The following is a 15,634-nucleotide window of genomic DNA, read 5'->3' as shown; positions in this document are numbered from 1 at the left end:
CTTTTAGTCTGCACCAATGCTGAGGGCAGCAGGTAAGGGAAATGATGCCCAATACTGGTCAGAAGAGGGCAGCTCATTCGACATCTGCGAACACCCCTAAAATGTCCTCACATTACAGTAGAATTAAAAACACTGAATCATGCTGTGCCCTTTCAGCAGAGGAAGAAAGTTTAACCCAGAAGCAAAATTTTTCTTGAGAGTCGCCTGCCTCTTAATTTAGAGCCCTCTTTACTCCAGCAAAATGTAGAATTATTTTTCTTAATTTTTGTTGTTCCCAAATTAAGTATGTTAGGGTAATTTAAAATTGCATACTCTGGCTCACAATATGTTGGTTAAATTTTGCCCTTACACTGCATCTTCATTCCTCGCTGAGTCGTCTGACCCAGCATGCCAGGCCCCAGTGATACGGCAGGGGAGGACGTCAGAGCCCAGGGCTGAGCAAATTAATATTTAAAGCACATTCAGCCAGCTAACCCTGTGCTCTTTGTAGACTCACAAGGTGAGCAGCAACTTTCAGAAACGAGAGGCTCTCCGGGTCCATGCAGAGAGGCTGCACTTATTTTCCTTTCCAAAGCCCTTGCAGAGAGCTGAGATGGAGAGGTAGTGCCGAGTAGAAACAAATTCAGATTTCCAAAAGGAAGAAGGAAAAATCAAAGACAAGGAAGGCTCCCCAAACAATGGCTTTCCACGTGACAGCAAGTCTCTCTTAACAGCCTCAAGTGTTTAACATATTGAAACAGTTCATCTTCCTTCAATGAACTCTAATAACTCTGCCAGGTGAGCAGCCGGGCTCCATGCTTCTTCATGCTGTCCCTCCCTCTGCATCTCGGCCCCATCGGCTCGGCGGCCAAGCGTGCAGCTGCGGCGGGCAGCCCCGCGCGCGCTTATTGCCGTCATCAATAACCCGGCCGGCGCTGCTCTTCATCCCTCACGCCTGCCCTGCGCACTTCCAGATCTAATAAGGCCTCTTTGCCGGGACCACTGATCAATACGGACGGGCACCTGTTCCCTTTGCTCAGCTCGCCCTGCTAAAGTAACATGACAAGGCAACAAAGATGATTTTGACTAGATCATGTCCAGGAATAAGCAACCGCGTCTGGAAAATGTCCCTTTGGGGCCGACTCATACAGATGACCCACTTTCACACTTAGAGCCAATCTCCTCTTCCTTTGCTCTGCAGCCACTCTCCTTGGGAAAAATACAAACCTTATTGGGTAGCACACAAACCACATATTAGTTTAAGGAGTTTTATTTTTTATGCATAGGTCTAAAAATTAACGAGTTAGGATAAAATTGCAATACTGTATTTTTTCCAAAAGTCTCATTAATGTAGCTGCAAACCACATTCACCGCAGTACTAATTTGTATCTCAAATCTGATTCCGGAGTGTTACCATTTTCATAATGGGATAGTAAAGATTTATGGTTCTGCATTTATTTTGATGCATGAATTTATTCTCTGTCAAGGTATCTACATCCCTTTGTCTGCACTCACAGACCCCCAAGGAGAGCCTACGGTACCAGCATTTTAACACAGGCCACCCAGAGGGCCCTCTGATGACCATAATTGCAGATATGATTATATAGACTAGAAAGATTCCACTCCAGATTGTAAGGGCTGGAGACAGGAACACACCACGTGGCGTTGTTAAGGGAACTACCACAGATTTACTGAGGTGTCTTCGTAAAGTTAAGTCAAGAGAGCAAGAACAGAATGATACGACGTTTAGGTAGATGTTGGGGTAGAGAGTAAAACCAGAATGGTGGCAGCTGTTCTGCATCTGGGAGTATATTCCAAAATTCATAAAGAGCCTCCAGAAATAGAATTTATGTCCTGTTTTGCCAACCCCCTGTGCATGTCGCACAATACAAGCGACAAATATGCACTGTGCCATTGTCAGCCCTGTGGAGTTTGCACACTTACTATTTGTACTCATCTTTGTAAACATTACAATGTCAAATAAAAACGATTATTCAAAATACCATAGGTATTCTGGCAGTAGAGAAACTGCCAAAATTTTTTATTGTAACCTTTCAAGCAAAGTACACTATCTTTGATTCTTTTTCCCAACAAATCATAGCCATTAACACATGATTTTGCAGGAAGAATGAAAAAAAAAAAAGCCATTTCTAACCGAAGGGCCTTTTCTGTTTGTTTACTTTTTTGTTTGAAATTTGAATAGCATAGGGCATTTCTGGCTTTATCAAGTTCTCAGTATTTTCAATTTTTCAATTTTCAAATTTTCTACAGAACTTTTACGTTATGGCTGCTTTAACCCTGGCCTCTTCAGCAAAACTAGGAAGGAAAAAGGAAAAACCATGCAGGGGTTCGAAGAAGCATGACTGTGAAGAAAACAGGCATCAGGTCTCGCTATCTATCTACTTACGTCTGAAATTCACCAGGATTAGTTTATTGGGTGACAAACGTTTAACAATAATCCATTTCTTGAAATGTAAGAAGTACTTAAAATTATATTGAGACTCTGGAATTATAAATACTAAATGTTTAGCTCTGGTGAGGAAAAAGTCTAAAGGGCAATGTGAAAACGACCCTGACTCCTTTTAAGCCATGGTAACTAAGCAGACCCTTATTATCAACACTGAAATAAAGTCCTGCCCTAAGCTTAACTCTCTCATGGATCCTACTTCATAGCTGAGAAATAAAGATCTCCCTGCCAGGCAAGCTGACAAGAAAACCATGCCAATGGGTCCATGGGGTATAGAGCATCTCCAAGGAAGCATTCTGAATGACAGTAAAATGGGCCACTTCAGAAATCACTTGAATTTTGAAATTTGATTCAATGTCAATACACAAAATTAAAAATTCAAATATTGATTCATATCACAGAATATTTCAAATTAAGCAAGGGATTTGCATTCTTAGCCTAATATAGATAGCATCCTATTTTTTTAATTTAATTTAATTTTTTAATTTTTTTAATTCATTTTTAAAAAATAGCATCCTATTTATTAAAGCAATATTTCAGTTAAAAATAAAGCCTTTAGGAGCAATCAAATATTTAATTTAGCCTAAAATGTATAGGCTAGATTTAAACACAGTAGTTATTTTTTCAGGCAGGGTGTATTAATGTGTTTATGTGAAATTTTTTATAAACTTTTTATAAATCTGCCTTGAATATGGATATGTTCATATATACTTGAGGTACAAGTACTTGCATTTATGGTCTATTGCTTGGATCCCTACAAAAGTTAGCAGGAAGCAAGGAACTCTAAAGTAATGTGCTGTAGGCACATCTCTCCGTTCACTATTCCATTGAATTTAGCAACAATAGCTTTTCTGTTACGTGATAGCCTTCTCCAAGGGAACCATCCTCAGACGCATCTGAAAGCCTGCAAGGTGCTCTTCGGAGTCCTCCTGGGTCAGATAGGGGTCAGACTTCTCCAAACGTTTTTGATGTGATGGAAAACACGACAGCATTGCGAGGTCGGCTGATGAAGAATGGGCTGTTTTTTACCTGTCTGGCTGAGGCCGAAATGAACACGTTTTTAATGTTTTGGAGTAAACACTGTATGTAGCTAAGGCAAACAGACCTCTGACAGAATCCAGTACATCCCATATTATCTTGAAAAATAAAGGATCATCATGATATTAAAGCAGATCTGTTCCCTTACTATTTGCTACTCTTTATTTACTTCATGATTCAGGAGCAAAGTTAAGCTGTATTAATTAAAAGGGTTTAGTTAGAAAACTAGACTTTCTCCTTTGAACATTAAGAAATACAAAAGCCAAGAAGAGTATGTGTAGGAATAGGAAGCCAAGTCTAATGCCGGGGTCATTTTAGAAGGTCCGAGACTTGTCTAAACCCAGGCACGTAAGGAGAGAGAAAGCATATTCTCGAGGCATCTGTTGTAATTCACGCGCCCAAACCAACACTCGACCTTCCCCTGCTCGACCGCGGCATCGTCCGTGCATGCTGTTTAAGAACAGTCTTTCAAACAATCAAGAGCAGATCCCAAAGACAAGCACTTATTAATGGCACACTCACTTTAAAAGAAATGCAGCTTTCTCCCTTTCCGAAAGTTTTTATAGCTATGTAATAGTTACTTGAGCTGCTTTGCACATGTGTGATTAAAAGGCCACAGTTATTTTCGTAGGATTGGGATTATAGAATATGTTTTGATAAGTGATAAACTTGTTTGATATACTGGATTGAATGCTTTGGGGAGAAAAGAAGACGGAAACAAGAACCGCTCGGTGCTGCCCGCAGTGTAGCTGCCTGTTTGCTTTCTAGGATTAAGGCAGGAGCCATTGTGTGTGCACATCAGTCTTCAAGCAACATGAAAAGGGAGTTCAAGGGTGACATCATTTCCATGTTGTCATTGCAACTATAACTCAATGTTCAGAACAAGTTACAGAATATTCTCATTCCACTTTTCCAAAATTTTATGACCATTTCTTTTTCCTTTTTGACTTTTGGAAATCATTTCCCTTTCTTTAGAGTCTCCAAAATAATTCTCGTTGCCTGCAGTGACACCTACTGATGGCAGATTTGCTCTACCTGGGCTCTCAACTGCAGACCTGCGGTTTCAGGCAGAGGCTATTGTGATGACCTGGCATCAGAATCCTGAAAGGCAGCTTTAAATAAAAACCTCGGCTGCTTGCTGGGAAGTTCTGAAGCAGATGCACATGCCTCCCGCCTGCATCACCGGGTCTGACGTGGACCGCCCATTCCCGTCTCCCCGTGCCTGGTGGCAGGACTGCGGCTCCTCAGCTGGCCAGCCACGGTGACCGGCTCCCTGGAACAGCATGACTAGAAAAGGGCCAGCTCAGCTGCCGTGGGAGACACTACCTGGTGAAAAAAGTAACTGTCGCAAACTACAGGACAAAGCATCCTGCCTAGAGCTAAGCTATTTTATTTTATTTTACAAAATAATGTTAATTTTCTCTTAGAACATCTGTGACCCATTCACAAAACTCCTAACGCGAGACAATATTATTTTAAATCACAATCTTTGGTACCTTCTGAGCCTTAAGAAACACTGGCAAATATTTAAGAATTACGAATAAAAATTGCCAAGATGCTCCTTTGAATTCTGCTCTTGCCAAAGTGCAAGAATATATCTATGGCTGGTTTTTCTCCTTCTGTGCTTCTGAGTAATATCAAAAACAGCCACGGCAAAGGGTAATTTTTAAAAGCAGCTAAACTTTTTAAGTGATGATGCTGTAAACGTTCACACTGTGAAACCAAGATGCCCTGCAGTCGTTTCCCTAAAACATTAGGCACCTTTTCCACTCACCTCCTTAGCTCACTCCCACAAAGGCCAGTTAGTTTCAGTTCCATCAGCCATTGACAAGTAATCCAGCATTAGGAGAATGACTCTTTTCCCATACTGCGTGTCTTAAAGAAACCAAACTCTTAAAAGAGAGGAAAGATTTCATTTGTATTATTTTCAATAGAATTAACAAGGGCTCTTAGTCATTTCCATTCCGAAGAGAAAGTAAAAACTTGGAAGTACTCAAATCCAAGCTAGTTTTCTGCTGGTTGTTTAATAAGCTTACATATGTACAAAATATATTTTATTTGTATAGCATACACCACACATACATAAATCTAGTATATATAAAACTAGAGCACTAAACATAATTTAAACAAGTAATAAGAACTTCATTTCCCTACATAGCACATACAATTGCAGCTCTGACAAAGCTCATCACTGCTGTCGCAGAATAATATGACTTAGTTTTGAATTGCTGTCCTTAAAATCTGACAATAGAAAACAAGTGCAAGGCATCCATTAACACAATCACAAAAGTTAAGAAGAAGTTGCTTTCAAAGAGCCAATTATTGTTTGTTACTCTATAGTGCCACCACATGGAGTGATATTTGAATATAATTCACCTCCTTTAGACTCAGGATGCTGTCTTTAAATAATACTTTGCATACTTCAATAAGACAGCAAAGAAAGATGTCTCATCTTCTCTAGCATGTGAAGTTCAAAATGCTTCCTTGTGAAAACGGAGACGTTTCTAAGAGCATGAATGCGCTGTAGTAAAAGCAAAACAGCCAAACTGCTTTATTCCACCCATAAAAAGAGAACCATTTGGTAAAAGGATGCATTACACATTTTCTATTTAAATCAGTTTATAAGAAGCAGATGTTAAGCTTTCCTTGGTAGGGGAAAAAAGGAGTTATAAATGAATCAAACCGATTTTTCAGTAGATCTCATACTCTTTAGTTCGCAGTGTACTTGTATTTTTACTAAAGTAGTCTAAATACATGGCTGTTATTAATGTAAAAGGTTTTCAGCAATTATTCTTTAAAATATCAGTTGCCAGTTGAGAAAAGTCCACCAGATTAAACGCCAGTTTTAAATACATAAACACATGCAGGTTCCAAATCACATTAACTAGAGAATCTTCTGAATAAAAATGGCCACAGAAGAGCATCTCGGAAAAAGGGAGCATAGACTCAAATTCTACGCTCTAATAAAGCGGCTGTGATTTTAGATTTCATGAGCTCTGTCAATTGGCTGTAAAGTATAAATTGCATTTCAAGCAAGTTTGAGAGCCTTTTCTTGTTTTGCCAAGGAGGTTGATATAAATTGTGGTGACATTCAACTTCTGAGGCTCAGCCAGGAAGACATCGTGTTCCTGAAAGCACCCCCTCCCCCCGCGTGCCCACGGGGGTAAGGTACTTGCCTGGCGATCTTCCCTAACGGAGTGGTAATTAAATGCGCGGCCAGGAGGTCTCGCTGGAGGCTTCCATCCTCCAACACTTCTAAAGGAAGGGTTGGCGGGACAGCCCGTGTGCGCAGGCCGCCCTCTCCCTGCGGGCCCCGCCGCGCTCGGCCTCCACCGTCCACCCTCCATCATCTAACGTCAACACTACGTTTCCCTTAGACTGCATTAACGAATGCAATAAATAAAGCACTGTATCTCCCACCCAGAATGGACATTAATTTTAGAACAAAACATTAATCAATTTAAATTTATGTACTAATGCAGACACAATCAATTTCAACTTCTTATGACAATTAGCAAAGCTTTTGCTACATCCCTAAAACACTCTGACCCATCAATTACGGTTTGCATCAAACGAATGCTAATGGCGCCTCCTCCTCCCTTAGGCTGCCCACCCCCAACCTGATTGGTCAATTTGGATGCAGCAAATCAATTAATATAAATTATACATGCACGGAAAGATGGGTTAATATCATAAGTTAATTTAATTAATTGTGTTTGATTAAATGGGGTACTTTCATTAGCCCACTTAGCCATGAACCATATATACATCATCATAATCCTTTTACAAGCTCAGCGCCCAGACTCGAGCCTGACACCGAGAGCATATTCAAATTACCGGCCTCAGCCATGCAAACCTGCCTGCATAATTAACAACTAAACGAGCCGCAGTCACTTAAGCTGAAAAGAAAACTGTTCACATCAACCTCTCTGATACTGGTTAAATTGAAGATGTCATGGGTAAAACAAAGGTGAGCAGACAATGGTAATTAAAAATTAAAAAGGACAAGGGGGATTTGCTACTAATGGAAGCAAAGTGAAAAGAGGGCTAAGGCCCTGGCTCTTTGGAGGAGAGAGGAGGTGGGTGTGAGGGAAATCGCAGCCTCCGCCCGCCCGGCAGGGCTTTCGGGGCAGTGTCGGCACTGCACCTTCTCAGGGCCTGCGTGGCAGCAAGTGTGGCAAGGGCACGTGGCGCTGCATCTTGACGGTTGCCAAAGTCACGCTCTGTCGTCACCCCAGAATGAAAGAAGCCACGTGGGGAGTGTGGCGTGGATGGCCCCATCCCATCCACACGGGCAGTGTGGCACCCTGTCTCCTCCACGTGGGCATTGTGGCACCCCACCCCATCCACGCGGGGAGCGTGGCACCCCATCCCTTCCACACAGGCAGTATGGTGCCCTGTCTCCCCCTGTGGGTATTGTGGCACCCCACCCCAGCCATGTGGGGAGCGTGGCACCCCGTCCCATCCACACGGGCAGTGTGGCACCCTGTCTCCTCCATGTGGGCATTGTGACACCCCACCCCATCCACGCAGGGAGCGTAGCACCGCATCCCATCCACACAGGCAGTATGGTGCCCTGTCTCCCCCTGTGGGTATTGTGGCACCCCACCCCAGCCACGTGGGGAGCGTGGCACCCCGTCCCATCCACACGGGCCGTGTGGCACCCTGTCTCCTCCACGTAGGCATTGTGGCACCCCACCCCATCCATGCGGGGAGCGTGGCACTCAGTCCCATCCACAGGGGCTCTGTGGCACCCTGTCTCCCCGTGTGGGCATTGTGGCATCCCACACCATCCACGTGGGCAGTATGGCACCCCACCCCAGCCACGTGGGGAGCGTGGCACCCCGTCCCATCCACATGGGCAGTGTGGCACCCTGTCTCCTCCACATGGGCATTGTGGCACCCCACCCCAGCCACGGGGGAAGCATGGCCCCCCATCCAATCCACGTGGGCAGTGTGGTGCCCTGTCTCCTCCTGTGGGCATTGTGGTGCCCCACCCCAGCCATGGGGGGAGCATGGCACCCTGTCCCATCCATGCGGGCAGTGTGGCACCCTGTCTCCTCCATGTGGGCATTGTGGCACCCCACCCCATCCATGCGGGGAGCGTGGCACTCAGTCCCATCCACAGGGGCAGTGTGGCGCCCTGTCTCCCCGTGTGGGCATTGTGGCATCCCACACCATCCACGCGGGCAGTGTGGCACCCTGTCTCCTCCTGTGGGCATTGTGGCGCCCCACCCCAGCCACGGGGGGAGCGTGGCCCCCCGTCCCATCCTCAGAGACTTAGGCATCAGCTGTGCTTTCGGGCAGCCAGTCCAACGTCGGGTACCAATCCGAGGGCTGCTCTGCCACGCGCTGGGCTCCTGAGGACAGCCATCATTAAATGGATTTTCTTCCAAACGACATGGCAGAGCCTTGACATAAAATATAGGGATGTCTGTTGGAAGTTATTCATTCCTTCCTGGTTCGATGCACAACCTTCCAGGGATGGTTTTAATTCACACAAGTTCCCAAAGTATAACAAATAACCCAGCCGCATTTCTGATATAGAACCAGGTCTGTGGTGCAAAGGCAAAGGAAGTTTCAAAACTCAAATTGATTAAGTCGGGAGAGCTCAGGCTGTGGTCACAAAAGTAAAGTAAAAGGAAGAATTACAGCAAATACACAAAGAATTTCAAACACAACAAAACACGTATCCTAGAAACTGAGACTAGAATATTTTTTAAAGTTTGCAGCTAATTGTCTCAATCTCTCACTGCATTTTAGATATTTAGATACAGCTTTAATAGCAAAAGAAATAGTACCTTGAGTCGGGGTCTTTGGTGTTATCTTTAGAAATGAGTAACACACAATTGTTAACGTAAATAATGGCACTGCATCAACAAATATAAACATTTCAAAAAGGATCGATGCGAACCCAGAGGTGCATTCAACTATCAGATGTCTAGAAAAATAACTGTGACTTGAGTGAGAGGTGATAGAATGGGTTTAAAATACAATTTATTTTGAAAGCAAGAAGTGCCTTATTTCTTTTTATGCCAGTTGAGAAAAGCTTTTCTATTTCTAGATAGATAGATAAATTGACAAAGATATAAACACATACAACTATCTACATTATATAATAAATGAATATATATAATCATCATATATACACACATATAATAATGCATATGATATATCTACATAAGCTCAGCATTCTGTTCTCAACACTACCTGTCATTAGAACCCAGGGACACCCCTTCTGTGATGTCAATTAATTCTTTGTTGTTACAATATACAGATTAGGGCAGTGATTAGGATTGTGGCTCAGGAATCTGAAACTTCCTGGTGCCAATTCTAGCATGTGGCGTGACCTTCATTTCTGCATCAGTACAATCTGGATGAAAATAATTGGACTCCTCTCACCGCGCTGTCTAGGATTTAAGTGAACTCTTCTACATAGAGGGATTAGAACAGTGCCTGGAATACTGTCAGCTTCAGGCAAACGGGAGTTTAGATGATGTGTTGGTCATTTGCACACTTGTCTATCTCCCACATAGATTCAGCCATCTCTGGGTCCCCAGCAGATGCCAGCAGGACTGGTGAAGAAGTGATTTTCGTATCATGGAGAGCATCTTAGGAATCTGCTCGAGGGCAGAGAACAACGAGCCCTGCTTCTTGTCCAGGGGCGGGCAGGCAGGTGGGCTCGGAGCTGCACCTGCCGTAGTAGGTCGGTTCTGTGGGTTTCTCATTCTGGAACCAGGCACTCCCCGGGGCTAGCCTTTCTCACAGCAGATGGAAGAAGCCCAAGAGCCAAATCAAACCACAGAGGCACGGTTAAGGCCTCTGCTTTCGTCGCATCTGCACTCCACCGGGGCTGGAACAAGGCATGTGGGCAGTCAGTGACCTGAGGTGAGTTCACGGGAGTGGACGCCTGCTGAAGAAAGGCCCAGTGGACCCCTCCAGGCAAGGGGCTCCTTAACTAAAGAAATAAAAGAATGTATTAACTATTTAGCACCTTGGGGTCCTGGACACGGGAATTCTGATGTGTTCTTGCATCTACACCTCGCATTGCCATTATTCCAGGCAGAGAGAAATCCTTAAAGAATTGAGCAAATTCTTTTGAATGAAATTGATGCATAAATGAATTAATAAATATGACTATTTGTCTTTAGCTGTTCTAATTCTTCCTGTCCCATAATCCCACAGGACATTGAGAGTGACACTACAAACCCATTCATAACATGCTCCCCCAACAATAATTTTTATAAGGTGCATAAATCCTAAGAGTATAATTAATAATTTTTGATAAGATAACTTGAATATGGGACATTCTTATTTTTTTAACAAACTGTTATTAAAGTAGACCTTAAGGACTTAGGGAACCTGATTTCTGAATTTATATGCAATTTATTAGAATAATAATAACCAATAAAGATTTAATTTAAAATTAAGCAGCCTGGAATTAGTTCTATGAAGAAATGATCTGAGTGCTCCATGCTTTTTCAGCAGATCTTTGTCAGCACTTTCCCTCATCGGGTGATTTTTAGTGGGACTGACCTCCAGTGCTGCAGCAGACATGGTCATTTTCAGAATCCAAAACTGGGGAATTCTCAGCTCGGAAAACAGCTACTTTCCCACTTGCCCAGCTTGAGAAATAAATTGAAGAGAAATTAAAATTGGCGACAATTAGTGTTTGCAGATCACACATGGGGGGAGCAAACCATTAAAAATATGTATGAAGTCTGGAAAGTTTTTTACTTCTGTTTACACAAACATACCACCGCGCCTGTGTGTCGGTGCCGGCAGCCTTCTCTGGAGCGATCGTAAGCACAGGTTTCTTACCCAGCAGGAGGAAAGGAAGCAGCTGTAGCAAAACAAAGAGTATATGAATTCCAAATAAAACTGCTGAATTAAGACTCAAAATCAACGTTCTTGAATGCAGAGTATGTGAAGTGTTCTAGGGGAGAAAAGCCTTTATCTGATCTGGTGTCATAACACGCAGGTAAAATAAAAGCCAATGCAAATAAACTGTAATGATGCGCGTGAAGAAACCATAAAAAGGGCAGGCCTACCAATCAGAGTGAGTGCACGCATGAACGGAAACGGGGACATGTGAAACTCGGGTGCGATTACAGTGCCCTGATGGGCTTCATAGGAGACGCGTTTAAATGCCCTTCTGAGCTGTTGCTGTGGCTTAATTTGCATATGGATCCCTGAGCCTTTTGTGGTGCCCAGTGAGGAGGAATTTGGGGCTGTTGCCAAGTTGCCCGGGCAGCTGAATTGAACCCCTTCCAGAAAGACGTAGGATGTCCACTTTGCCTGACCCTAAGGCGTCACTTAGTCTATGTGAGAGCAAGTAGAGGACACCCTCAGGCAGCAGAGGAGAGGAAACGGTTCATCAGAAGCTAAGTCAGTATTTAAGAAAATGCTCCTTCAACCCAGCTCTAGAGGTCTTTGAATAAGTTGCTTAGAAGAGCTGTTTCTTTGATACTTCCTTCTTTGTAACAAATACCGTAAGCCAATGGCTAACACAATATTTAAAGCATAATAGCACAGCGATGCTTCCCACACTTGCCACTCACGCAGAAGTTGAAAGATAGTCTATGAAAGGGTAATGTTTGTGGTCAAATGAGCAGGAACGCAGTCCTCCGCTACGCCTCACGGGGGCTACAGACCCTCGCACACACTGGAGATTCGGAGAGTCCCTGTGGGAGACAAACTTGCTTATGTGTTTAACTGGCCTTGCTGGGTTCAACACATACCAACTTCCTGTGGACCCAGTGTTTTCTAAACACTCGTGGGAAGTACTGGCGGGAAGGAGTGTTGTTTAAATCCCTCCCATTTTCCTGAGGTCTCATTGACCTGGAACCAAAGGACAGGAGTGTCATGCTGGGTTCCATCTTAATGTCAAGCCCAGAGGCGAGTTCATGGAGCACACTTATTACGGGAGTGTGAATTGCTCTGAGCCGTGTGTTCAAAATGGTTATGCAGATAATACTTAGCAAGTTATTGCTATTGGCCTGAAAGTATAATTCTTTGCCCAAACTCCTGCCATAAGCAAGAAATGTGTGCATATGTATTTAGCTAGTATTTTGTCCATAAGATGTTTCTCTAATATTGGCAACTCTGAAGACATTACAGGTAAGAATAAATGTGGGTGATTACTTCTTTTTTATTTTTATTTTTTGTTTTTATTAGAGATATTGTAAGTTTATAGAAAAATCAGGCAGAAAATACAGAGTTCCCGTATATCTCTTGCCACACACACAGTTTTCCCTATGATTAACATGTTGCATTAGTATGGTAACTTTGTTACAATTAATGAAACAATATTGTAATGATACCATTAACTAGAGTCTGTAGTTTACATTAGGGTTCACTGTTTGTATTGTATAGTCCTAAGTCTTATAAAAATTTTTATGCTAGTAATATATAAACAACCTGTAATTCCCCCTTTTAATCACATTCAAATATGTGGTGTTAATTTGATGGTGTTAATTACATCTTCAATGTTAGGCTACCACCACCATCATCACCCATAGTATGACTACATTAAGAAAATTAAATACTGTTTGATTTTTTTAAATCTCCACTTAAAATACTTGAAAATGATTTGAACTTATTTTTTAAACTTACTTTTAATAAAAGTAGTATATATGGTATTTATTTTTCCTATGTTATTGCATTGCCTAGAACTTTCAGTGTAATGTTGAATGAAAGTGGTGGGACAGACATTCTGGTTTTGCTTCTTATCTGAATGTGTTTTTGAAGTAAAAGGCTTTTATATAAACATTTATAGAACCCTAATGATATAAGTTTCTTGTGTAAAAGATATATGTCCATTAAGCCTAAAGAGTGCACCAAGTTAATAAAGAGGACACATTACAATATGCATGAACCTCCAAAATGCTATGTAAAAGAAGCCAGGCACAGAGACGACATGTTACATTCTTCCATTTACATAAAATGTCTCAGTCCGGCAGATCTGTAGAGACTGGTTAACAACAGAGTTCGTCTGAGGATGTGGGTGGGATGGGGATTGACTGCAAAGAAGCACAGGGAGCTTTTAGGGGTGTGTTGTGATGGTTGCACAATTCTGTACATTTATAAAAATATTGAATTAAACTCGTGAAATGGATGAACTTTATGATACGTAATTTATTCCTCAACAAAGCTGTTAAGTAATTTCCAAAAGGAATAAAACATGCAATACTTTTTTTCTAAAAAAATCAGACATTTTGTTCAAAACAAGAAGCAAAATGGAAAATAGATGATTGATTCTCCAACTTCTTTAGGAAATAGAGCATAACCCAAGCTCTTGAGAAATTTAAACACTGGCTACTTCTGAAATTCAAAAATTCCTCAAATTGGAATTCAGAATTCTCTTTTTTGGCCTTGCTGCATTTACATTGCACAAACTGTATGGCCTGCTCTTTAGATTTTCATCATCTTGAATTCTTTGCTGTATTTTTATACAATCATGGTGGGGGTAGGGTTTCAAATTTGTACTTCACTGTGCTGACTCAGTTTTCTGACAATGTGGTGGCAGATAGTTTTTATTTTTGTCCTATGCCTCCTCCACAGGCAGAAGAGTTCGCCTGTTTTTGGCGGCTTAACCATCTAACTTGGATTAATTATTTATAGAGGTGTTTTCCTCTGATGTAGTTTGTTCTCATCTGCACATTTTCTTGAATGCAAACATTCTCTGGAGACTTTACCAGAGCTGGCAGAAAGCTCTCTGCCGTGATATTGTTAGCAGATTTAAAAGAAATGAATTTGACTTGCACAAGTGTAATTATGTCTTTCATTTCCACTATTGTTTCAATTGTCTTAGTCTGTTCCTTAGACACATCTTGAGTTTTTAGGTAGATTTACCAATTTGCTTTGTCATTGTTTTTAGTCATTTGTTCTTTCAAGAGTTCCCATTTCTCTCATAGCAATATTTCAATTTTCCTCTGTGTTAATTCTGCTTTAACTGATTTAATGATCATTTAATTCCATTCCTGAATTTTGCTTTTTGTGTAAATTCATCTCTTCATTGCTTCCTGTATCTGTAATGGTACTTTAATCTATTGTCATCTCAAGCTCCCAGATCCTTTGACATCAGCAGCATATCCATTACTTCTATTTTAAGAGGTGAAACACATTAGTTTCTAAATGTTCATCTCATTCCTATGAAAGTCATTCTCAGGGATATTCTTTTCTCCCTGGTCTCCAGTATATTTTTAAGGACACATAGTTGTTCGTATTATTGTTTATTTATACAATCATAAAAAGAGAATTCCTACAAGGTGCAAACCAACAGACAGGCAGGGCGCTGTCTCCTCTGCACTCACCCGGGTGCTGTGCTGCTTGTCCCTCCAACCAGAAGAGTCAGTCGAAAGGGGTATTTGTCTATTTTTATTTGGCCTTTAGTCCTAGCATGTAGATCTTAGCCCTGGGGCATGAGTCTAATTCATAAGACAACACTTTTTGGGGTGTACTCAGAAGACTGAAATGTCTAGCAAACCCTTCTAGCATTCAAACTTTTGACTCTCCAGCACTGGAAAACCTCAAAAACTCTCCCCTCAGGCCTTTGCATCGTCTACCTGATATTGTCGTATCAGATCCCTTGAGTTTTACCCGTGTGCAGCAATGCGGGAATCAGCAATTACATCAGAGAAATTTGCATACAAATTTGGGGGTGGCACTACCTGGGATTCATCTCAATTTTAGCAGTCTCCCTTAAACTTCAATTTTTGACACCTGAGCCCCCAAATATTGCCACTCTCTGCTTGGACACTATCCCCCATGACTTGGAGAAACTATGGTGTGTCCTCATGGGAAAGACAGCAAAGCCTGTTCCTAGTTTTATTGTTCAAATTAACTTTAGTTTCTAATGCTTTGGTTACTCTCAAGTGCCTTCGAATACTTGATTTTAAAAATATTTTCCAGAGTTTATAATTGTGGTTGGCAAGGGACTTAATCTGATCAAAGCTTTTCTGTCATTACTGGAAGCTGGGCATTTCCAGAATCAAATGCAGCTGACAGTTTTTCTTCATCAAGGAAAAACAAACGTCTCCACACCTGAAGCGTGAATTTCTACCACCATTTCTGCCCACACGCATCACTCAACCCTCTCCTTGATTTAAGGAAACATTCTTGACTGTGCTAGGCCTCTGCCTGTCCCCC

The sequence above is a fragment of the Dasypus novemcinctus genome, chromosome 16, assembly GCF_030445035.2.
Source record: "Dasypus novemcinctus isolate mDasNov1 chromosome 16, mDasNov1.1.hap2, whole genome shotgun sequence".
In the NCBI taxonomy this organism is placed as follows: Eukaryota; Metazoa; Chordata; class Mammalia; order Cingulata; family Dasypodidae; genus Dasypus; species Dasypus novemcinctus.
This window is presented reverse-complemented; position numbering follows the sequence as displayed.